Here is a 25482-nt window from a genome sequence, read left to right as displayed (position 1 = left end):
CTTTCCAAATGGCCAAAGTGGGACCTGCTCCGTAGAAATGTCAGACGTACCAGGTCAGAAAATACATAGAGCCGTGCATAGTACAGAAATATATGTATTAGCACAAATCAAAGCTTAGTCTAGCAGCAGTCAAGTTGCGTATGCTACTTCACATAACATATAGAAGTGTCATTTGTACAATAACCGTTACATGCAACTATTAGAGAAATGTAGAATATAATATTGTCCTGTAATCAGGACATTTGCTATGCCTAGATTATTCTTGCATGACACATACGCCTAATGAGGGACTGTCCCACGCAAAGTGGGACATGTGTTAATCCTAAAGTCTCACGTCGGCCAATTTAAAAAGTGGAAAACCAACAATAGGTATGAGGTAGCATGACCCGGCAGACAGATGTGGTTCCCAAAACACATTTACTTCTATGCATTGCAGAGTATCGGTCCCCATGTATCAGCCAGATGGGAGCAGATTGTATGAGGAACATGCATATACTATGATTAACTCACTGGACAGGCCCCCGATTCCGTACAGTCGAATGCCATGCCGTCGCCTAATGGTCAGCCATACCCGATACTGTAATCATGTAGTCTGATGTAATAGGCATCACAAGGGATCGTGCCCACACAGCGTGAGTGACAAATGCAAGCACCAATGTTGGTGCATGTGCAAGTGAGGGAGCGAGTGGGTGTAAGCGTGTTTGGCTACCAGTATGCAAGTATTGCACTGTTAAAGAAATGTGGAGTCTAAACAAGTATAAGAAGCTGTAGCCAGAGGTCAGCAGTGCTTAACATTGCGCAAACCCATGCACAACTGCTCATAACTGCTGCAATGTGCCTTACCCACTCCGTATCCAATGGCCTTGTTCTGGTCGCAAACAAAGAACCATCCTTTGCAAGTGTTGGTAGCAGCACCCTACGCACACAGCTAATCTGAATTACCAATACACCATGGCATATATACAGACAATAGACAGTACCACACACATACCATACAGCACAGTCATCCAACAGTATAGCAATGTACTGGCAGATATGTCCGGACCACTGGTGTTTGCAGACCTGGCCGTCTTGTGTTTAAATGTGTAAGCATGCCCAGTATGACCATTATGCATTTTGTCGACTGACATTACCATCATACCTTCTTGTGTTTGAGCATGCCAAGTATGGTCAACTGGATCGCATGTGTTACATGTCCAGGTAGTCAGTACTGTGGTGCCGACCCCTGCATTGTACACTGACAGGTGGCATGCTGTGTCTGCAGGGTATCCATCGGTCATGTGGCATTGACTGTTGCTACATTTCTGCACAGTGTGGGGGGACATCCAACTGTATCCACATTCCTACACAGCACCGGGGGGGGTGCACATGACTGTTACATGCGTACGTTGGAAGGGGGGCACAGTTGACAGTTATACACTTTTGCTACTACTGTACTGGTATGTCAGGTACTCCATTTCAGTGTGTGGACCTACCTAATGTGAGGCATACCAGTGTACTTCAGATCTTAGCTTTAATTACCACCATATTGGTTTCAGACGTCCTAGCCTTCACAACCTAAATCTAACTGCCTGGCCTGCTGTAGTCTGTCTGTGTGTGTCTGTGGGGGGGGGGGGTTATCCATTGGGCATATTGAGAGGCCATTGTACAGCATTTGTCTGTATTGGTCTACACCTGTCCAGCTGGTTGAGACTTGTGTGGGCTGTATGGACACACATGATGTTCAGCCCATAACCTGCAGTGGGTTAGGACACCCTGTGTACTACTGGCTACTATTGTGACCCTGGTATGTGTTGCAGATGTCATGGTGCCACTATAGATGTATACTGTCTGTAGCCCTAACATTCGGCCACCAAATTCCCTTGCATGCTCACATCCGTACCATAGCTACAGGTAAAAACACATTCTAATACAACTGCCAATTGGTAGGTTGATTGACTTAACTTGAGGGTGTGCCAGACCTGAGGATGGTGCTGGAGGGCTGCCTATGTTGGATGCACACAGTGCACTTCCTATACATGGCTGAGCACAGGTAGTGTCATGTTTGGCATCCCTTTTACTGTCTGTGCGAGTCAGAGAGGGTGAAATTCCCTGGGTACCTACTGTGTCAGTGCATATGCTATGCGTTGCCTCTTTGCCAAGGGCAGGTTATACTGGGCACACCTCCTTTCACCTACTGGGTCCAGCTCAGGTAGTTCCTCCTCTGAGTTACATTGTGCCTGTACAGGCCTTGGTATTGGTGGGGGGCTGTGTGGTTCTGCCCCATGCTGTTCCTGCTGCAACTGTTTCCACAGGATCATATTGTGTAGCATAGCACATACCATAACAATTTGGGTGCATGTAGCTGGTGAATACTGCAAGGCTCCACCGGATGTGTCCAGACACCGGAACCGTGACCTGAGCATCCCAAACACATGCTCAATTATATGTCTTGCCTGTGCGTGTGCCTCATTATGGCGTAGTTGTTCAGGTGTGTGTGCATTGCTGATGGGTGTCATCAGCCACTGCTCCAGTGGTTACCCAGCATCCCCCACTAGGTGACTGTAGGGGATGTCCATATTGGCAAAGGTGTGGTACAGCTGCGTCAGATGCCATATATTGGAATCATCATAGCTTCCAGGGCAGCCAGCACACACATTCAGTATAATGCCCAGGCAGTTGATGGAGGGGATGCCCCTGCGGTTAATGTAGGCCCTGCCTTGCTCACCGGGTGGTGCTTTGATGCGTACATGCGTGCAGGCTATAGCACCCACTACCCCAGGGTAGTCTGCCATTTGGTAGAAGAGATGCTTATTGCTGGTCAACGCCTCACGTGTGTTGAGGACATGTACGTGCTCACTGGCATGTGGTGACATGGCATCTAGGAACTGGTGCAATACTCTGGATGCAGATGCCTGTGAGATCCGCATGATATCCCCAGTTGTGCTTTGGGAGGTACCTGTGGCTAGTATACCTAGGCCTATACATACCTTAGTATCCACTGGGATGGGTTTCTCTCGGCCTGGTCGATGTGTCAGGTGTGGCCGGCACAGCTCAACAATCTGCTGTAGGAGGTCTCTGTCCACCCCATAGCACTCCACTATCTCCAGCTCATGTAGCCCCTGGTAGGTTACCCTGGGTCTGTAAAGTCTTCTCTGTCTCCTCACTGAGGGTTGTTCGGCAGCATTCACATCCTCACCACCCTCAGCCTCCTGCACATGTTGGTCTATGTTGCCTGCTGCAGCCCTTCTCATTTGGTTGAATTGTTTCGAAAAATGTCCCCGCATGTACACACTGGTGGTGTAGAGTGTGGAAAAAACCTGTGTGTATGGTGCTTGCTCACTTTATCGTAGTGTTCTGGGCTGGGCTGGGCCTGTAATCTGCTGATTGTGCTAATTATCACCTGTTTGCGCAGCTTGTTCACCCTGACTACTCTCCTACTGCTGTTGTCCCTCCCAATTGCACTAGGTAGGTATAGACACACCCCTAACTTAGGCGTGCTAAGGCAGGAGCAATCCCGTGACACAGGGCTTCAATGTACATACAGTATGCCTGACAACTCCTCCATGCTTTCACCTATATTCGAGTCCTGCACCTGGCTATCTATACACATACACTCTTGGGATCTGCATCACACCCTGGGTATAAACGGGATTCACTATTTTCAACCTCATTTGCATAGTATTGTCTTCTAATGCATAGTTACATGACCCATACTGAGCCTCCAAAATAATAACCACTGCTTACTGTCGCACAGATCCGCACAAAACTGGTTAAAAGTGCCTTACTATCACCGTATTCAATGGCCCTTGTTCTTCCAGGCAACAAAATAACCGGTCTCTACACGACACGACACGAACCCGGGACTCTGCACACCATAGACGATGTGCTTTACCACTAAGCCATGGGAGATATACGTACATCCGAGGTGATCACGTACAGATCATCCAGCACAGGCATTCAACAGTATAGGACATGTATTCCATCATGTAGATTTATGTGTGCTAATGTCTATATATATATATATATATATATATATATATATATATATATATATATATATATATATATATACACACACACACACGCACACACGCACACACACACACACACACACACACACACACACACACACACACACACACACACACACACACACACACACACATATACATATACACACACATACGTAGATATAGACTATATATCACAACAGTGGACCACATGACACCAAAGCATTAGACAAGAATGAAAAGGGAACCACATGTGCCTCCTGTATTATGTACTGGTGTTACTATCAAGGCAAGTGTGTTTTGTTGCGTCACACGGGTCAGACTGTATTAAGGGTAAGATTAGGGCTGCTGACATTTACTCACCAGATCTATTGGCGAATGTATGTGTATGTCTTGCCAACCCAGTCTCTTGGGTGATTGTGACATTTGTGGACACTATATAGGAAAACAACAAAACACGCTCAACACATCCTGGAGCTAGCCAATCACAGATACCAACACACAAAATATGACTGCCAAACACACACACCTGTCATGCCTTGGAATAGAACACCTACCTGTCTATTCTATCACACTACAGCATTACACAGTTACAAAACGCTCTACCGAGATTACTGGGACACAGCACTCCCAGAGGCATACTTCTAGGTGGGTGTCATCATCAGCAATGGAAAAGACTCCGATAGGGATTGTATGGAGTGTGAGCAGTCTAAAAGCATTATTCTGTCCCCAGGCAGATGGAAACACACACACACACACACACACACAGTTGGCATGGCTGGAATTAGAACATAGACCTAACTACCTTATCACACTACAGCATTACGCAGTTACAGAACATGCTACCGAGATTACTGGATCACAGCATTCCCAGAGGCATACTTCTAGGTGGGTGACATCATCAGCAATGGAAAAGACGCCGATAGGGATTATATGGAGAGTGAGCAGTCTAAAAGCATTACTCTGTCCCCAGGCAGATGGAAACACACGCACCCACAACTGGCATGGCTGGGATTAGAACATAGACCTAACTACCTTATCACACTACAGCATTACGCAGTTACAGAACGCACTACCGAGATTACTTGATCACAGCACTCCCAGAGGCATACTTCTAGGTGGGTGACATCATCAGCAATGGAAAAGACGCTGATAGGGATTGTATGGAGTGTGAGCAGTCTAAAAGCATATTACTGTCCCCAGGCAGATGGAGACAAACACACGCCAGTGGTGTGATCAGGACAACTGCCTATCTACGGACCACTATTACAACACTACATAGATACGAGAAATGCCACAGACACTACATCTTTCATGATAGTCAATATGACCTTCTAGGAATGCGGACATCAACATGGATGCTGGCAGTTATGATGTACATACCTGTGAACCATTGTGTTCAATGTAGGAATCCATCCTGAAGTGGGGTATGGCCATCTGTTGCCTGAATGACCACTATCCCTATACAGGATTACAATGGCCATGCCCATACACATAGAGGCAAATAACCAACACAAGGTGTCACTGGGCATGCTCACACACTTAGTAGCACACGTCCGTTTGGAATGCACTATGTGTCCATCTACACAATGGCATACTGGGCATGCTCACACACTTAGTAGCAAAGGGCTGTTTTGTATGCACTCTGATTCTAAACACGGAATGGCACAGTGTGTTGATAGTTTTCATTGTTAGCATGAATGCTGCACTACATATATCTGACACCGGTCTTCTACACAACGTCTGCTGCTGTCCATCACCTTAGATGTACCAATCTAAACCTGGCACACTAATACCACCATGGTGATGTCCTGCCATGAGTGGCTACTTTGCCCATATAGTACCATTCATAGACGAATATCCTGAGACCAGGTTAACACCCTGACATCTAGAGGACAACTGCATTGTATGTGTATGCTATACAGTGCTAGATGTGTAGCATTCATAATCACAGCTGCCAATCTAGATCCAACAATGGGGAATACTGACATCTGTGCAGTGAAGAACACCTGGCTGAAGGCTCAGTTGTGCACAATAGCACTACCACCGTATACCTCAGATACAGACATGTGGGACTCCAGGTGGTGGTGTACCCATGTACATGAAGGCCACTCACATGTACTGACCAGTACACCCTCAAAAGCCATCACAGATGTGTCAGGTGCAGATCACAGTGTCAAAAGCCACATTCTAGGATGTAGCCCTCAGACATCACCATGTCCTTGGACCAACAACACACATCCATACTTATGGCAGAGCATACATTAGTACGACACCATGTTACCCATGGCCAGTGGACTGTACCTAGCTCTACAGCAACTGTGCAGACTACCCATGTACTGACACAGTTCCATCATGTGTTATGCAATGCAATTATACCACTGTTCATAACCCGGCCATCTGTACACATAACAGGGGCCCTGGGTCATATACAGTTGTAACAGATAACTGTACACCAGTAAACACACTCATGTTTGGATATGACATTCATGTACCTGCCGTAGATATGTACATGCCCCCCCCCACACACACACACACACAACACATATGTACATAGCATAGCTGTTGCTGTCCTTCGTGCAGACAGGTGGCTACAGCAATTACACACATGCACATGGAAGGTTGCGCCATGGCTGTTGAATGCTAACAGTACTTAAGGTGTGATAGCAGTGTTGACTGAGTTAACATTCCCTCTGTACTGGTGACCCATGATAACTATAATATCATACAACAGTCCATGTGTCATGTATGTCATCACACATGTCCACCAATTGCAATGCCTACAAACATGGCTAAATTACAGGAATGTAGGACCTACACACATGTACATGTAGTGGTGTGCATTCAGCTACCATGCGTGTGCAGTAGCTGATGTTTGCAGTTGATCTGTGTCTTACTACAACATGCAGTTGCAATGCAGCCCCATCATTGCCACCTGTATATGGTGACCTACTGACAGTATGGTAAGATGTACATTAGGTAAGGACGGATGTGTGTACATAAAGTGGTGGGCCAACTTTGCAGATGGATGTTTGCTGAAGACAGCTCACAGGTGTGTCACAAGATGTTTCTGTTAATTGAAGGGGAAGACATACAACCTACACAGTGGTCAGGGTGTCACTGACTGTAAATCACTTGACACCTGTAACACTTAAGACCTCCCGTGTGCATATAGCAGCACAATTGCCAAAGGTAGCATCGGTACACATTGTAATGCGGGCAATACTGCTGCATGTCTGTCATACATATCATAAGATAGCAGGTGTTTGATTCACAGTACTGCCATGTGTGTTTGCTTGTGTGTCCATACATGCCACATATGGTGGGGAATACATCCCAATTGTTACACACCCCTGTACACTGCGGTAGAGATCTGTACATACTGCAGTGTAGAAAGCAAGACATAGGCAGGGGTGGTGTGTCTATCACACACATTTGAGCTATCTGTATGTGCATGACATAGGTGCATTCAATTGTGGACTCCACAGTGTGTGTGTGTGTGTGTGTGTGTGTGTGTGTGTGTGTGTGTGTGTGTGTGTGTGTGTGTGTATGTATGTATGTATGTATGTATGGCTGGCTGGTCCATGGAGTGAGGATTTATGCTACCATAGTGAACAGATAGGACCCCTATCCCCTCCAGGTGATGCAATCTACTACCCTGTTGATGCCGTCGATCTTAGGCATTACTGACTACCTGTACATGTTCATTCTCTGTGTCACATCATGTGGGTGCACAGTACAGTAATGGTGATTACCACATAGGCAGGGGTCCTCACCTCAACACTATCAAGTGTGTGTATGTGTTACAGTGTCATTGACCCTGTGAGTTTGGGCGTCTGTGTGTGTGTGTGTGTGTGTGTGTGCGTGCAGTTGTGTGTTCTCATCCTGTAATGTGAATGTGTATTACTGCTACACAGTGAGGCCTCATGCAATCAACTGGCCTCTACCCTTGACATCAGCTAGACTGCTGTGTAAACTCCCCGCACCATGCAACTGCAACTGTGATGTCACCCGGTATGGATGTCACGTCTCTAGACACTGTAGCTTAGTACACAGCTTACATGCTCCTGGATCAGTAGATGTGTAGACATCTTTGGAATGTCAGCCTTTCTAACAGTGAGGTTGAAGCTACGTATAGCATGCTGGTATTGCCATACATGCCTGTGAGTAGTCCACATTTACACATCAGAAACTACAAACACTGGTACTCAACAGCACATGCAATTAGACCTGAAGGAGGGAAGCAGGGCATCATTACCAACATGCTGTTACTGTTGCTACCAAGAAACATACTGTGAACAGAAAACAATGCATTCTAAACCTGTACTACATGGTATGTCTGCTGCGTGTCAACAGTACACAACAATTGTAATATACACTTATGTCCCTATTCTGTTCACCCTGTGCATCAGACCATATGAGCATGTTCCTGCACCGATGGTGTGGATGACAGGGATGTGGCACAGACATCATCATCATATGCACAGGGGGATAATGTTTACCAGGGACTTAGGCTGCACCAGTGGATGATATCATGTGTGTGGGTTAGGGCCTGTGATCTAATTGGCCATGTGTGGTTGTTATGCATGTGAGTGTTAAGGTGCCCTACAGAAGTTTCTGGTGTGTGCGTGTATGTGTGCACACAGTTCTGCAATGTGTCTGGTCTACACAGGGGTATTATTGACAGCTCCAGACTGTACAGACCAGGATTTACAGCTCACAGTGTCCGGACACGGCCACGTGACCTGTGCCTGCCAGGGGTTGCACTTGCACTACCAGGCAGAGGTACAGATTGGGTAGTGTCCGATGACACATGTCCACTGGAACCGTGTCCCCACTTGGATTGTCCAGGGCCACGTCCACGTGGCCTGCTGTGTCCTGGTGTGGACAGCGCAGCACCAGCTGCACTGCTGCTGCTACCGCCACTATGGGGCATGTGAGGTAGCTCTTTCACATAGATCTGCACCAGGTGATGTAGCTGGCCTATGTCCACGTGCCCTACACCTCACCCTTACCAGATGTTTTAGCACAGACAGCTCACGCTCACGGATTGTCATGCCAAGGTCAAGGATTCCAACCATGTCACCCAATCATCTGTCCAAAACTTCAGCAAGCTGCTGTTGAGCATTTGCCAATGCCTGAATGTTGTCATTTAAAGAATGGATAGCAGCCCTCTGAAGCCTCTGCCCTTCTCTGTTCTGCTGTTCAGCATGTGCCTGTACTGCCATTACAGTCTGCAACATGTGTCAGGTGACACCAGCTGCTGCACTCTGTCCTGCAGGGGCATGTTGGCCAGAGGTCCTCCTACGAGCAGCACTGGCCACATGCCTGTGTGGCACATCTGCAGTCATTTGACTGACACCATGGTGTGAATACACACCTTCTGTAGCCACCATACATTCCTGTTCCAAGCTACCACACACTAACTGTTCTTCCTCTATGGCCACTCGTGATGGGGTATGTGTTGGCATGAGAACTGTAAGCGGGGAGGAGGGGGATATAGGTGGAATGGCAAACAATGGCACAGATTCAGCCCCTGAAAATTCTGCCTGTGCCTCAAGCATATGTTCATCATCACTGCTAGAGTCTGTGGGGACACTAACATCAGATGGACCACAGAAGGGTAAAGCACCTACATCACCTGTGAAGGCAAACATTACAATACAGACACACACACACACACACACACACACACACACACACACACACACACACACACACACACACACACACACACACCATGCATGTGATTTGACAGAAGGCATGCAACATGCACGGGATACAGCAGACGGCATGCAGCTCAGACAATAATAGTGGTAGTTATCATACATCCCTGGGTTGCACACAACAGCAAGCATGTGTCATAGCAGAAGCCATGCATTTCACACAATCATGGTAGTAAGCATGCATCCCTGTGTTACACCATGTGGACCAGCACAGGTTAACAGTACACATGGCTGATGTGAGGCATATGACCTTGACATTAACATGTAGTATGACATGTAATCTGCTGACGTGTGCATTGACATGCATACATGTTTGACACAATGGTGTCCTGACACATGTACAGCGGTGTAATGGTGTCACATTGCAGTGTTGTCTGTATGCCTTACAGATAGAATGCACTTTTAGCAGATGTGCATGACCATTGATGGGTATTATGAGGCATCTATATTGCTATATAGTGTGAAGTAGAGATACAGTGCCATTGCATGGAATCATGAGGCATCTCTATTGCTATACAGTGTGGATTACACACACAGTGCATAGCCATGACTGTGTGCATACACAATACATATATACTGTGGATTGTGACCCACATCACTGCATACACACTAAACCATGATGTGTCATGTGTGACAGGTCACCAAAGGACATACGGATGACACCCCTGCACATCTGCTAACATATCTTAGCTGCCTGGCAACCATGTCCACACATGGCAGACTTGTCAATACACCATGTCCCACATGACATTTGGGTACCACACACACGAGGTGCACAGCTGACAGTGATGTTCAACAGCAGCAAGGGAAATTTACTGTATCTGTGGCCTGATGTAGTTGTCTGTGTATATATGTGGATGCTGTACAGGTGACTAGTGTCATGCTGTGACACAGTCATGATGTTCAACACATCTTATGTGGTCAAATTAAGTGACGCCTCCACAAGCTGTGCACAGGATTGTAGGATGTTCAGTGTTCCACATCTGCAATATAACCATTCAACAATGGCTATAGTTGGACCATGTGTAGCCAATGTACAACAGGGTGTACACACAAACACATCACATCTACTGTGTGTTGCTTCATGTCTCTGGCCATCCTCCATGGCCATGTGTGAACATGTGTTGGCCAAATGGTTGTGATGGCCGTCTATCTCACATGTCTGTGTTGTCCCATATGACATACCCCCATAGATGTCAGATACTCCACCGTCCACAGGGTTATGCAGACAAAGGGTTGTATGTTTGGTATGTGGGGTATGTTTTATGGGATAGTGAGACAATGTTGCAGCTGGACCACTACATGTCATGGAGATGTCAGATGGCACATCACAATGTGTGCACTCATTGCAGTGGCATATTCCACAATGGTGAATCCTGTGGGCTGCCCATACTCCAGCTCACTGTGTAGTACTGTTTGTGTACCCCACATGTGTAGTTCTGATGTATAGTACATATTTCTACATTGAACAACACCTCCACCATTGTATGCACAGCTGTCCACACATCTAGCAATGACAGTTTATGTGGTTTCATGTCGATGTTTCATTTAGTTTGTTAGTATTGCACATGGGTAGCCAGTGTGATGGATTAAAGATGCGACTTGTATATTGTGACCGTTCCATACATTATGTGTACATGTGTTAACTGGCCACATGGCGAATAGATCTGTGCATTAGCATGCCTGATACTTATAACTGTCTCACTTTCAATGGCCTGCTGTCTCTGTGGAAAACCAGAGGTACCTATATAGGGGTGACACAGCAGTGTGATCATTATCCATAACTGTATGACAGCTACAGGGTGCAATGTGCATGTTAACACATTCACCAGTACAATAGGATATACTATGGAGTATGCACATGTGTGCATACACAGGGTGGCATACTATAGTATGTGGCATGTGTGTATACATGCCTTGCATATGATGTTACATGACATATTGTACAGTGACACATGCAACTAAATGGGATATAATAGTTATATGTGCAGTAGTGACTTACCAGGCAACTCCTGGCTCGGTGGTTGAGAGACACCCACCTCCACGATGGCAGCTAGGGTTTGTGGATGCTGTTCTGATGGTGTCCCCAGGTTGGCCAGTAGCTCCTCAGTACATGTGAGTGGGGGCTGGGTTGGTGGCCCACCACCTGTTGCACCTTGTTCCCTGGCGATTGCATTTGCACGCTGTTTCGCATGTCTGATCAGGTCCGTGCAGTGTCTGCGCACCTGCTGGTATGTGCGGTTATGGCCACCCACATCATTAACCCTCCTGCGAAGTTCCTGCCACAGGTCATCATGCTGCTGTGCATGTTGTGGCACATGGCTAAACAAGACATCATAGTTGTCTTGGAGGTAAGGTATAAGGACCTCATCCTCCAAGCAGCTATAAGCTGGGAGCCTTGCTCGAGGCATATCTGGAAGACATAATGATGGAGACAGGTCACAGTATCTCAGAGATGCACAGAGATACAGCTGCACATACATGTGTATTACATTTAGTACATATGAACAGTTGTCTTTGCAAATCTTCATGACACTGACACCACTGACATGTTTGTGTCACACACGTGACACGCAATGGGGATTGGATATTATCACCATATATGTGTGTCACCTGATTACATTGCTCATACTCCATGTGAATGCTGTCTTGATGTGGGCATGTCTGTTTGCCTGTACTGGTGTTCTTACCTATCAGCACATGCATGGATGTGTTCACATTAATGCTGTTGAATTTGATGCTGTGTATATGTCACATGTCAACACATACACTGCCTTAACGGACATGACCTGTGACAATGCAGACATGCACACGGAAACCTTTACATGCATGTGTTTTGCCATATACATCTACACGGCACTGTGCAGCAGTTCAACATACTGCCACATATCGCCAATGTTGCACATGTGATACACATGGGACAATGGCTAGCTGGATGGTATTTGCAGGGATGGTTATCAACTATAGCATGTACGGCCAAGGTCATGTAGTAGTCTGTATGCCCTGGGCCATGTATGAGCATAGCATGTAAGGTTTTCTAGCTGTTTCCGACAGCCGTGTTTCTGGTTCCAGGTGAAGCAGTGCCACATAACTGATCCAGATGGTTAATGATACATCTACCATGCGGTCATCACACCATGTCTGACAGAGATTAAATGTGCAGCTTTGCTGGACAGGGTTGCATAGTATGGCAGGAGTATGTAATGTGTATGGCACAAGGATCTTTCCAGCATGTGGCGATCCTTGTACTAGGAAGGTGGCTGTCCATGACATATGTATTTCAGATCAGGATATGTACGTGTAGCATGTCCAACATCACAGTGTTGGACATGCCTTTATGCAGGGTAGGCATCATGCTACATAGTGGAGATGATGATTGTGAGGACTGGTGTCACCCATCCAAGCATGGGCAATACCCCTTAAAGGTGATATGTGATCCGATATTGGTCACCTGAGTGATGAGTATGGCTGTACAATGATCTCCATGTTCATGGATGGCACCCTGTCATGACTAGGGTTGCCTCTTATGACTACCTAATAGGCTTGGTGACATCACTAGCTCAGGGAGGTAAACTGCACAGCACCATCCCTTACACACAGTGTCCATTATGTCGACCACTGCCTAGGTGGTAGTTCATGGGTACAGGGTTATTAACCTAGTGGTGACAATGCAATATGCAGCTGTCAGATTGTGCACATATGTCATGCACCTCAACCACAAGGCCCATTCTGTATGTTGTCCACAACACTGAGTCAGCTATTGCTCCTAGGTCATAGCCATTCACATACTTACATACGCAGATGCCTCCCATTTGTCTGTGTGGTATGGGCTACAATGAGGGGGAGTACAATGAATTAACCCTTTTTTACTGTAGCTGCTACTGGTATGATATGCACATATCACTCACACACCTTTTGTAGTGTTGGTTCTGTCAACAGGCCACTGGCAGAACACTCCTGTGACATACAAAGGTACATCTAGTATACTGAGTGTAGGTGGAACACAGTATGGGTGATAATGTCCTATGACCTGTCACAGGTATGATATGCAGTGTGAAATCATCCGTACTGTCATCTACATCTGTACTGCTAACAACATATACGTTGATTAAGGTTCATGGACATTCAGACCAGACTCAGCAGGGTAATAGTGCAGTGCCTCCCATTATGAGTGGTGTCTCCACTTTGTGGTTTGTGATAACTGTTGGTGTGCACCATTCAGTGCACAGACTAACATGAAGCTATGTTTTACATGATGTGTATGTGTACAGCAAACTGTTTTGCCATATGTGTATGATACAACCAGGGATGTGTACAGGTCACATGCAGCCCGAGTGCACCTTGTACCATCATAGTTATGGTTACAGGGGCTCTGTAGTGTTCATGGATATGTGATTGTGTACCTGTTGGGGGGGCAGTGTGTTTATGTTATCCGACACCCTATCTGTATTGCTTATTCATGCTCAGCACTTGTTCAGAACATGTAAGCACTTCATGAGCTACTAATTACTATAGAACTTAGTCCTCCTCATTTCCTACAGGTAAACACTGTTTGTACTTACATTTCCCACTTGCTTAGAGTAAAACAGCTGCTGTACACACTTTCCTCACATATCTAATGAGAAATAGTTAAATATTCAGGCATGTCCAAGTGTCAATTCCCAGTGTTATCGTCTATCTATATGATGAATATGGGCATCATGAGGCAATATAGAAATTGTCTTGTGTACACAGTCAATGCTCCCCTCCTAACATACAAAACTACAACCTGTGGGAGATGCACATATGTAGCCATGCTGGAGGTAAAGCTCTCTCCAACCCAGACTGAACCTGACAATCATGTGGGGATGTTAAACGTTTGCACCACACCACACTCATCACATAGTCTCACTAGATCTCCACCACCACAGGTCACACATAGTAAGACTACAACATTTGCGGAGCCTCTCAATACTACTCTGTGTAGGCAACAGAGAACTCCAAAGCAGAAACGCAGGCAGCCCCCATCACCCAACACAACACCAATTACTTATAGCCCACAGACTCAGTGTGCCCATCAACTACAGCCAATAGGGTGATATAACATACCCAACACACTAGTCATAGGTGACTCTATAGGCGGTCACACTGATGTCCCACTCAGCAGGCTACACAAGGTGATAGTCACTTTCAGCTGGCTGTCGGGTAACAGGATCCATAACATAACCTATGCGTTCAGGTCACTCCTCAACAGGTACAATATGACTGTGTCATTCTCCATGTTAGTGTAAATGCCCTGAGATGTAACTTCCTGGACTACATGTACAAAGACATGGAATAGCTCTCCGATCTTGTAGCCCAGGCAAGTATCGCCCTAGACCTGAGAAGCATTCTGCATTCATCCAGACTGATAACGCAGTACAAGGACTGAATTATTCACTTCAACAGTTGGCTATGCTTCTGGTGTCATTCCAAGGGTATCCAGTATCTGTCTGTTTTGAATGACATGGTCGACAGAACACGATGCTTTGGCACAGATGGCCTGCACCTGTCAGCCCTGGGATTACGGATAATGTCTAAGACTCTTGCAGCTCCTATAGTGCCTGTTTTAGGCACGGTTCAAATAACATATTCACCACCATAACGGGAACAGGCAAGCAAAACCTGAGGGTAATGTACTCAATGCTTGACATCTTCATCTCAAACGCACTCACCCGAGGCACTCCTTGTAATGGACCACTTCGATATCTCTGCAGTGACTGTAACCTGCTTCTAGGCTCCTGAGAGCACCTCTGCACTAACAGGCTAGTACTCAGACCACACCTTTCAGTCATGTAACCAGGACCGGAACATCCATGGCAGAGGTGTGTCTATATTTCCCAAGGATATACACACCTCCAGGCTGTTTGCTTAACACAATGCATCAGAGGTAATCCAAGTGCAACTAACTGTGGCCATAACTGCTATACAAATTGTAGCTTGCTACAGATTCCACACCATACCCCACGGTTAACGGTCCTCACTTCTTGATGTATTGGAAAGTAGGGTTCAAACAGAAACTACTGATGTGCAACTGACACTACCCCACCATTAACTGGGATACCTACTCATGTACTGACACATTAGGCCAACGCTTTCTGGGATTCATAACCTCCAATCGTCTGGATCAGCCTATCCACACCACGACCAGGTCCAACAATATTCTAGACCTGGACATTACCAACATGTGTGACTGGTGTTGCACACCTGGGGTTATCTCCTCATTGGTCAGATCCGAACGTATGCTAATCACCCTTGTTATCCACATCCCGGCACCACACCCTTTATGGAAAACGCAGTACAATATTTCTACAAAGCCAACTTCAAGCTTCTTATGACAGCAGTAGTAAACGTCATGACATCCGTGCAGATGGACAATATAGTTATAACCGCTGAATCATACACAGCTGCACTTAATTAGCACTTACACGACTGCATGGATCACGCTATCCCAAACAGAGCCATGATAGTACTCACCATAAAATGGACGCCACTCTGGGGATCCACTGCCATGGACATAATGTACAACAGAAGGAGGAGACTGTTGCAAAATAGAGTACAATCCCACGAGTGGGGTAGCTCTCTGGTCAGCCTCAGTAGAAATCTGAGATCCCTTATCACATCCTCCAAAGCTAGCTACATAAATATTACTGCGACTCATTCCAAGGACTACCGCAAAGCATTCTAGAGGTATGTCACTACTCTCGATGGCGATACCCACATCTGCTCTGACATACAGCAGTTAGGCACGAACATTACAGAACCGCCTGATATTGGCAACATCCTGGCAGATAGGTTCAGTGCTAACTTTATACCCATCTCACACCCTAAAGGGCCCAAATCTATACAGGAACAATGCAGAGTCCCTGCAGTCACAACTACGCAGTTCTAAGCTGCACTATCTAAAGCCAGGAACACAGAATCCATGTGACCGTACAGCATCCCAAGCTGCAATTTACACAAACTTCAGAATGAAATGGCTCCCCACTTGGGCATTGTGGCCCCTGAATGGTGCACAGCAACAGTTATCACACTCCACAAAGGTGGTGCCACTATGGACCAGGGGAACTATTGTCCTATACGCCTGACTAGACTGTTCTGCAAGGCTATGGAGCACATCATCGTGGATCTCAATCACAGACACATTGTTGGCCTCCAAACCTTTGATCCCACCCAGTTTGGATTTGTTTGGGCCAGATCATGACTCCTAAACCTGGTGGAGTCCTTTGAGACATTTACCAAGGCAGTAGATGAGGGTAAGGAGGTCCACACAACCTACCCTGTCCTCTCAATGGCTTTCAACACCGTTCCCCATTCTGGTATTGTCAACATACACATCCACCTGCACATCAACCCCTACATCATGAGATGTTATGCAAAGTGGCTCACGGACAGGACCCACACAGTGAGGGTAGCATACCCTAATTCCTACTGTAAATCAGTTACAATTGGCGTCCCCCAGTCCTCTGTCATAGGGCCCTTCATGTTCAGTATATGCTTCTCTGAGGTACAGGCTAGCACAGAAGGACTTACCTGAATAGGTTTGCATATGACTGCAAACTAGGGGCCATGATTGATTCACCAGCTGATACAGACACCCTCCATAAGTGTGTCACTGGGCCGGATACCTGGTGTCAATAACATGGCCTCAAGCTGCATGCCACAAGGTGCATAGACATCCCCTTTGGATTACACCACCCGCTGACTATCACATAGGTGGTAGTCCCCTACATACACAAGACATAATAAGGATCTTAGAACACAAGTAGATAGCACCCACTCCTTTGATAACCATATTGCCAAGGTGGCGTGGATATCGTTCTATGTGGCCACCCTAATCTCTAATGGGTTTGTAGCCAGAACAAAGGCAGCCATTGTACCTCTCTACTCATGACATATGAAACATGTTAAAGGGTACAACACCCCATTTGAGATGTACCTTATGAGAGAACAGCAATGGCTTTAAATACCACAACATTAACACACCAAGAGGATTACTGACCTCTATGCAGCCCAACTACAGAAACCCCAACTGTACTCATTTGCATACTGAATACTCAGAGGTGATCTCTGCTGAACATACAAGGCCCATCCCAAAACAATATTGTTGGATATGCTCCACATAAGCAAAAGCCACTGAGAGCCACATGCTCTGGGATATATACCTAAAAGCAACGATGACTAGGACGTGCTGGAGGGATACATTCCTGACTCAGACACTCACCATGCTTTGGAACATGATTCCTATGTACATCAGGCAGGGACCCTCACTAGCACTCTTCAAGAGATACTTTGATGGGTGGATGGGAGACAGATATGTATGCCAGGGATCACTGCAGTGACTCTGCTGTACAGACGTCCAGGAAACAAATGGCTCTGCTGTTCACAGGCACAGGACACTAACCTAGGGAGGTGCCGCAAGTGAAAACACTGTAGTTAGGCTTACGAATGGACTAGGCCAGAGAGCATAGAACCTATCTATGAACCTATGAAGCTATTACATGTCCTTTGTGCATGGATAATTGATTAGCTCTTCCATTTCAATTAGCTATCATGCTGATACACTGTCTGGTGACTACAAGTCATATGTATCCTGTTATTGTGTATTGTACATGCCAATAGGCATACCTGATGTTTGCATAATATAACAGTAATGCTATGTAAAATGGTAGACATATCTTCCTACAATACTGTACATTTCACATTTTTGCAACAATATCCCATAATGCAAATCATAATTGCACAGCAGGACCACCTTAGACATGTTATTCTCAGTTATACGCCCATACATTTGCCTAATGTTACAATATATCAACATATACTATCCCCTGTTATGGCACGCACTTGTTGGACAAACCCTGCCAATGACAGCGGCTGGAGTGGAATTGTTATGTTTAAAGTCCTTATGTAGCATCCCTTGTGGTGTATGAGGTGTTTACCTTGTGGCCCACAGCAGTACACACAATTTCTACAAGCGTTACTATGCTCAACAATGCATCACTACATAATACCTTTTCCCACTATATGCATTGCATACACTTTCATTAATACAGAGCAGGCACTACATACACTAACATACTGAGTGTTCTACATACCTTCTTAGTAGTCCGAGTTTATGATAATATCAGTCCTACTTTTCTGTTTTAACGGTTTTCTCATATGTACATATGGTTTGAATGTATGACAAGCCATCCTTTTATACGTAGATACCAGTAACATGTGGTATCCTGCCACCAATTGGTGTTCTGGAGTAGATGATTACATGCACATCAGCTGTGCAGCTACTCCATTAGCCAATTATATGGAAACAGTGGGGTATAATTGAATACTCCTCTTGGGTGTTGTTCCTTTGCCCTACCTTTGAGGAAGATGGCCTGGATGTGTTGTTTGTGATGAATTGCAACAGCTATATGGAGAGACACAGAGATATTTTAACTTCATGTCCCCTGTGGATTGTATGTAACAGCTAGAGGATGTAGTTCTACATGTGAGTGTAGCTGTTATATCAACCGCCTGCAGATGGACAATATAGTTATAACCGCTGAATCATACACAGCTGCACTTAATTAGCACTTACACGACTGCATGGATCACGCTATCCCAAACAGAGCCATGATAGTACTCACCATAAAATGGACGCCACTCTGGGGATCCACTGCCATGGACATAATGTACAACAGAAGGAGGAGACTGTTGCAAAATAGAGTACAATCCCACGAGTGGGGTAGCTCTCTGGTCAGCCTCAGTAGAAATCTGAGATCCCTTATCACATCCTCCAAAGCTAGCTACATAAATATTACTGCGACTCATTCCAAGGACTACCGCAAAGCATTCTAGAGGTATGTCACTACTCTCGATGGCGATACCCACATCTGCTCTGACATACAGCAGTTAGGCACGAACATTACAGAACCGCCTGATATTGGCAACATCCTGGCAGATAGGTTCAGTGCTAACTTTATACCCATCTCACACCCTAAAGGGCCCAAATCTATACAGGAACAATGCAGAGTCCCTGCAGTCACAACTACGCAGTTCTAAGCTGCACTATCTAAAGCCAGGAACACAGAATCCATGTGACCGTACAGCATCCCAAGCTGCAATTTACACAAACTTCAGAATGAAATGGCTCCCCACTTGGGCATTGTGGCCCCTGAATGGTGCACAGCAACAGTTATCACACTCCACAAAGGTGGTGCCACTATGGACCAGGGGAACTATTGTCCTATACGCCTGACTAGACTGTTCTGCAAGGCTATGGAGCACATCATCGTGGATCTCAATCACAGACACATTGTTGGCCTCCAAACCTTTGATCCCACCCAGTTTGGATTTGTTTGGGCCAGATCATGACTCCTAAACCTGGTGGAGTCCTTTGAGACATTTACCAAGGCAGTAGATGAGGGTAAGGAGGTCCACACAACCTACCCTGTCCTCTCAATGGCTTTCAACACCGTTCCCCATTCTGGTATTGTCAACATACACATCCACCTGCACATCAACCCCTACATCATGAGATGTTATGCAAAGTGGCTCACGGACAGGACCCACACAGTGAGGGTAGCATACCCTAATTCCTACTGTAAATCAGTTACAATTGGCGTCCCCCAGTCCTCTGTCATAGGGCCCTTCATGTTCAGTATATGCTTCTCTGAGGTACAGGCTAGCACAGAAGGACTTACCCTGAATAGGTTTGCATATGACTGCAAACTAGGGGCCATGATTGATTCACCAGCTGATACAGACACCCTCCATAAGTGTGTCACTGGGCCGGATACCTGGTGTCAATAACATGGCCTCAAGCTGCATGCCACAAGGTGCATAGACATCCCCTTTGGATTACACCACCCGCTGACTATCACATAGGTGGTAGTCCCCTACATACACAAGACATAATAAGGGATCTTAGAACACAAGTAGATAGCACCCACTCCTTTGATAACCATATTGCCAAGGTGGCGTGGATATCGTTCTATGTGGCCACCCTAATCTCTAATGGGTTTGTAGCCAGAACAAAGGCAGCCATTGTACCTCTCTACTCATGACATATGAAACATGTTAAAGGGTACAACACCCCATTTGAGATGTACCTTATGAGAGAACAGCAATGGCTTTAAATACCACAACATTAACACACCAAGAGGATTACTGACCTCTATGCAGCCCAACTACAGAAACCCCAACTGTACTCATTTGCATACTGAATACTCAGAGGTGATCTCTGCTGAACATACAAGGCCCATCCCAAAACAATATTGTTGGATATGCTCCACATAAGCAAAAGCCACTGAGAGCCACATGCTCTGGGATATATACCTAAAAGCAACGATGACTAGGACGTGCTGGAGGGATACATTCCTGACTCAGACACTCACCATGCTTTGGAACATGATTCCTATGTACATCAGGCAGGGACCCTCACTAGCACTCTTCAAGAGATACTTTGATGGGTGGATGGGAGACAGATATGTATGCCAGGGATCACTGCAGTGACTCTGCTGTACAGACGTCCAGGAAACAAATGGCTCTGCTGTTCACAGGCACAGGACACTAACCTAGGGAGGTGCCGCAAGTGAAAACACTGTAGTTAGGCTTACGAATGGACTAGGCCAGAGAGCATAGAACCTATCTATGAACCTATGAAGCTATTACATGTCCTTTGTGCATGGATAATTGATTAGCTCTTCCATTTCAATTAGCTATCATGCTGATACACTGTCTGGTGACTACAAGTCATATGTATCCTGTTATTGTGTATTGTACATGCCAATAGGCATACCTGATGTTTGCATAATATAACAGTAATGCTATGTAAAATGGTAGACATATCTTCCTACAATACTGTACATTTCACATTTTTGCAACAATATCCCATAATGCAAATCATAATTGCACAGCAGGACCACCTTAGACATGTTATTCTCAGTTATACGCCCATACATTTGCCTAATGTTACAATATATCAACATATACTATCCCCTGTTATGGCACGTACTTGTTGGACAAACCCTGCCAATGACAGCGGCTGGAGTGGAATTGTTATGTTTAAAGTCCTTATGTAGCATCCCTTGTGGTGTATGAGGTGTTTACCTTGTGGCCCACAGCAGTACACACAATTTCTACAAGCGTTACTATGCTCAACAATGCATCACTACATAATACCTTTTCCCACTATATGCATTGCATACACTTTCATTAATACAGAGCAGGCACTACATACACTAACATACTGAGTGTTCTACATACCTTCTTAGTAGTCCGAGTTTATGATAATATCAGTCCTACTTTTCTGTTTTAACGGTTTTCTCATATGTACATATGGTTTGAATGTATGACAAGCCATCCTTTTATACGTAGATACCAGTAACATGTGGTATCCTGCCACCAATTGGTGTTCTGGAGTAGATGATTACATGCACATCAGCTGTGCAGCTACTCCATTAGCCAATTATATGGAAACAGTGGGGTATAATTGAATACTCCTCTTGGGTGTTGTTCCTTTGCCCTACCTTTGAGGAAGATGGCCTGGATGTGTTGTTTGTGATGAATTGCAACAGCTATATGGAGAGACACAGAGATATTTTAACTTCATGTCCCCTGTGGATTGTATGTAACAGCTAGAGGATGTAGTTCTACATGTGAGTGTAGCTGTTATATCAACCGTTTGATACGGGACTATTGCAAACAAAACCTGTAACATCGGCGTCTGTTCCATTGTACAACAGCAACGATTTCACATAGGGCCATTATAGTCTGTCTCTCACAAGGTATGTTAAGGCTTCTGCAGATGTCATAGAGTGAGTGGATGTTTGTGATGTTATTACAGTCTGTATTGCAATTGTTTTGGGTGTGGGGGAGATGTAGGTGGGTTTACATAGCAGACAAAGGTGTGTGGGGACTGCATTTATACATATTCCATATGTGTGTGAGGGCTCCTTCCCTAATTGAAGACCTATCATTTAGTAGACTAATACTATGGTTATTGCAGGCTTATTCATTAAGCCATTGTTAATTCGTTCCTATATAGCATGCAGGTGATGTTGGTCCTTCAATCCCTTCGGAAATACATCGGTATGTAATGAAATGTTGCTACATGAAAGCTGTTTTGTGTATTTCTGTCACAGATATTTGCACTCACTGGAGTTATGTTGGTGACTGAACCTCTTTGCCTTGGGTTGCCACCTTTTCAAGTGTCCATACTGGGACATTTGCAGGACACACATCGAATTTTAGAGGCCGACACATACCCACAGACAGTACAAAGTATAGAACTTTACATATATGCCTATATAAAAGCTTATATTTTTGTAGCGGTTTACTTGCTTATGCTGTTTCTTGTTACATGTAGGTATGTTAGATACAGATGACTATTTTATGCAACCATTACATTAACTATGGAACATACAGAACGTCTCGAGATTGTAGGACATTAGCATTTGTACTCATTTTGGTCAGGACACTACCGCACATAGAGGGACTGCCCCTCACAAGGTGGGACAGGTGGTAACCCTATGTTTAGCTCATGTCCATAGCACATATTTGTAATAGAGTATTATAGCAATAGCCCATGCCTGGGGGTGGGTAATGGTGAATTTACCCACGGTTGGTGTGGTTTGTTCACGAGGATGAAGCCCGAATGGCCAAACAAAGACAACTGTGGGTAAATCCAGCATTACCCACACCCAGGCGTGGGTTATTGCTATACTATAGTCTCCATATCCTTTGTTCATAATGTTCGGTCGTGGCGGAATTTGTGATTGCTATGGTCCATGTTGTGCACATATTTGAAGATTTCAACTGCTGTATACAGCATACCCACGGATTCAGGAACGCACACACTTCCAACAACCACATTACCTTTCATAGACTCCCAAACCCCACAATACCGAACACTCAAACTCGCAACAGTCAAACTCCCAGAACTAATACAAACAAAGAACACACACATGCACACACAGACACACTGCTACCCATCACATCCAAACAAACCATCCTACACTACATATGGCCAGGTGGCCATGCCCCATACACACCCCATGTGGGTGGCTGCACCCCCCAAACCACACCCACTGTAATAATCTACCTCCGAGATAGCACGAACAGACACAGACACACACACACACACACACACACACACACACACACACACACACACACACACACACACACACACACACACACACACACACACACACATTACAGTCCCACGGAAACACACACTGCACTCAGAACACACATTACAGCAATCAGAAACACACTTAAACACAGTACCTACCTGGACCACAGCACCAGAAGCAATAACTAAATATCCCTTAACATCGTGATAATAGTACTCGCGGTTCTAGTGTTCCTGTACTGTGGTCTTTCGGTCTTTAAGCCTCATGATTACGCGTGTTGGTATGTAAAGCATTTGGTATTTGGTAGTATCCTATTTGTATGTACCTCCATGGTTGTGTACATGTTCATAGGTTCATAGGTAGGTACTAGGCTATCTGCCCGAGGGCATTTATAAGCCTAGCCAGAGTGTGTTGGCTTTTGCTGCCCCATTGATTAATTAACTGAGCCTCTGTCAAGCAGAGCCAATGAAGTGATCCCAGGGGGTGTACTTTCTGTTACCCATCCACTCGTCAAGGCTTCTCTTGAAGAGTGTTAGTGAGGGGCTCTGCCTAATGTAGTTAGGAATTTTGTTCCAAAGCATGGGGAGTCTCTGTGACAGGAATCTATCCCTCCAGCATGTTTTATTTATTGTTGTGGCGAGGTTTAGCTCACTACAGCACGTGGCTCGCAGTGACTTGGATTTCTTTAGGTGGAGCATGTCCATCAATTCTGAGTTGTACATGGCTTTGTAAGTCAGGCAGAGATCACCTCCGAGTAAGTGATATGTCACTGAGTACAGCCGGAGTTTTTTCAGTTGGGCTGCATAGGACATATGTTTGAGGCCAGTAATCCTCTTGGTGAGGTGCTTTTGTGGTCTTTCAAGCTGATGGAAGTGTCTTGTGAGGTACATCCCAAATGGGGCATTGTACTCTATGATGGGTCTGATGAGTGACGAGTAGAAGTTGTTAACCTATCTATATATTTGCATATATATGTATATCCGTATATATCGACATATATCTCTCTATCACCCTTTCTATCTCTATATTATAAATATATATATATATATATATATATATATATATATATATATATATAGAGAGAGAGAGAGAGAGAGAGAGGGAGAGAGAACACACCTTTCGTTGTGTACATGGCGGTGTATACTATTTCCCGAACTCCGCCCTTTTGTGCTTTAACCTGTCACAATACATACCTGCCATTGGTACATCTCAGGTAGCTTAGTGGTAGTACATGGCTGCGTGTTCTACTCCTGGCAGTGGTCGTTTTAGCTCTCAGAGCAGGCACTATAAGTACAAGGGTGAATAACGCAGATTTCAGCAGTTCTGGCCAGCTTTGACAGTGATCTGCATGATATTCAGTGAAGCTTAGACCTGTTTTGCGCATATCCGTGTAGTCATGTTTAAACGATGCTTACCAGCACCTGCCAACACATAAACCTGCCAACATGTGCCTAAACGTGCTCTAATGACCTTTATCCAACATCCATTATTCGGACATCGGAATTACGTAACAGCCCTTGTAGGTCGTGGAACCGGGAACATGCACGAGACAGTCAGTGGCTTTACCACTGGGGCATCTGGGATATGTACAAGTGTTATGGTGTTTAGTACGTGGACTGTACTATGGCT

The sequence above is a fragment of the Protopterus annectens genome, chromosome 1.part1 (genome assembly GCF_019279795.1).
Source record: "Protopterus annectens isolate FY-2018-M chromosome 1.part1, PAN1.0, whole genome shotgun sequence".
In the NCBI taxonomy this organism is placed as follows: Eukaryota; Metazoa; Chordata; order Ceratodontiformes; family Protopteridae; genus Protopterus; species Protopterus annectens.
The sequence above is the reverse complement of the archived record's forward strand: the minus strand, read 5'-3'. Positions refer to the sequence as shown.